The 2,278-nt window shown below is 50.4% G+C and overlaps 1 pseudogene; it reads right to left on the reverse strand.

Moving 5' to 3' along the window:
* Window positions 1-256: 256 nt before the first annotated feature.
* Window positions 257-1,643, reverse strand: LOC143665256 (ADP-ribosylation factor-like protein 2-binding protein pseudogene; annotated as a pseudogene).
* Between the last annotated feature and the right edge of the window lie 635 nt (window positions 1,644-2,278).

A 2,278-nucleotide genomic window follows, 5' to 3' on the forward strand; every position in this document is an offset into this window, starting at 1 on the left:
ACCCCTGACTACCACCCCCCTGAAAATAAAACACTGCCAAATAAAAAACCCACCCAGCTGGACCAGTCCAGCTGAAGGTCTGAAATGCTGACACAAGTGAAAGAGCTGAGCATGCCCAGAAAACTCCTGCAAAGCCTGCTACAGCACAGGGCTATCACGATAGTAGGTTACTCCATACCATCAACATACCTTTTACAGTGGGGGGAAATCTTCTGCCACACACACTTGAAAGAGGTGTTCCCCCCAAGAGGAGTACTGGGGTTACTGAATACAAGAAGGTGGCTCAGGAGAAACAGGTCCTGGGAGGGCCAGAGGATTTCCTTTTTGACCCAATGTTCTAGTTTGCTAGTTGCCGGAATGCAACATACCAGAAACGGAATGGCTTTTAAAAAGGGGAATTTAATGAGTTGCTAGTTTACAGTTCTAAGGCCAAGAAAATGTCCCCATTAAAACAAGTCTACAGAAATGTCCAATCTAAGGCATCCAGGGAAAGATACCTGGGTTCAAGAAGCCCAATGATGTTCAGGGTCTCTCTCTCATTCTGGAAAGGCACATGGTGAACACAGTCACAGTTTCTCTCTCCGCTAGAAGGGCACATGGCGAACACGTGTCTTCTGCTAGCTTTCTCTCCTGGCTTCTGGGTTCCTGAAGCTCCCTGGGAGACGTTTTCCTTCTGCATCTCCAAAGGTCACTGGCTGGTGGTCTCTCTGCTTCATCACGCTGCAGCATTCTCTGCTCTCTCCCAATCTTTCTCTAAAATGTTTCTTCTTTTATAGAACTCCAGTAAACCAATCAACACCCACACAAATGGGTGGAGACATGTCCGTCAGCTAATCCAGTTTAACCACTCTTGATTAAATCACATCTCCAGGGAGATGATTTGATTACAATTTCAAACACACAGGATTGACTAGGGAGTATTCTGCCTTTATGAAATAGGATTTAGATTAAAACATGGCTTTTCTAGGGGACATACTTCCTTTCAAACCAGCACACCCAACAACATTTAATATTAAAGAAGAGCCTAACAACAGTCTCTGCAAGACTATTCTCCTGGTGGCCAACACTACAGGGCAGCCTGCTCTGGGGAGCTGGCTCCTGCGACCATTTGCACCATGAGGTCACCACCAAACCACTGCTTAGGGCGGATCCCCGGCCTTCTTTCTCTGGTCCATGGTCTGGAAATATTCCTTTAAAAACCAGAAACTGTGTAAACGTGAGCAGCACGTGGGACACGTCACCCACCACTTCATCCTTGCGCTGCCTCACACGGTGGTGTGAGCCGCCGTGTTAAATGCAGGGACCGGCTCCAGCAGCTGTGCCTTAGTGCATTTCACCAAGGGAATATATTCAGTTAAAAAAGAAAAAAACGGCGTGTGAGTTTATTCTCTTCCGTGTCTTCAAAGTCCTGGTGGCACTTGTCCACGAGACCTTCCCGTAATACCCGGAACCCGTCAGTGACGTCCTCGACACATCCAACCACCATCAAAGTCTGCGTCAGCGGCGGAACAGCAGGTCCGGGCCAGGCTCTCTTCCCCCGCCGCATCCATCGCCGCCTCCTCTGCCAAAGGGACCCCGGGACCATCGGTCTCCTCGGGGGCCTCCACTCCGCCAGGCTGCACGCGCCCGCAACACCTCGCCCTATCCTCCGCCCGGTTGCGGCTGCGCCTGCGCAAGGAGGTGCCCGCAAGACCTCGGCCTTCCCTCCGCCCGGCCGCGGCTGCGCCTGCGCAAGGAGGCTCCCGCAAGACCTCGGCCTTCCCTCCGCCCAGCCGCGGCTGCGCATGCGCAAGGAGGCTCCCGCAAGACCTCGGCCTTCCCTCCGCCCGGCCACGGCTGCGCCTGCGCAAGGAGGTGTCCGCCAGCGCCTGGTGCAGGGCCATGCGCCCGCCCCGCCTCCGGGCGGCGCCAACCAGCTCCGTGGCCATGGGTCCTGGGCTCCTACGCTGCAATGGTTGGCTGGTTTGTTTTTCTTATTTCATTTGGTTTTTTTCATTTTATTTTATTTTTTAGTTTTTTGTAGTCAAATTCATTTTTTATCTTATGTCTTTCACATTTGGGGGTCTTATTTTATACGTTTTTCAGAATCACAAGATTATTTTCTAATGTATTTTTGTTCATTTTATAGTTTTATCTTTCATATCTAAGCTTGTAATCTGTTTAGATTTTATACTAGCGAACCAACTTTACTTTTCCCTAATAGTGGCCTGCCTGTTTTACCAATGTCCTAAACAAGCCGTCTTTCTCCATTAGTTCCCCTTCTCTCATATCAGGTCCC

This window comes from Tamandua tetradactyla, chromosome 21 (assembly GCF_023851605.1).
Source record: "Tamandua tetradactyla isolate mTamTet1 chromosome 21, mTamTet1.pri, whole genome shotgun sequence".
Taxonomy (NCBI): Eukaryota; Metazoa; Chordata; class Mammalia; order Pilosa; family Myrmecophagidae; genus Tamandua; species Tamandua tetradactyla.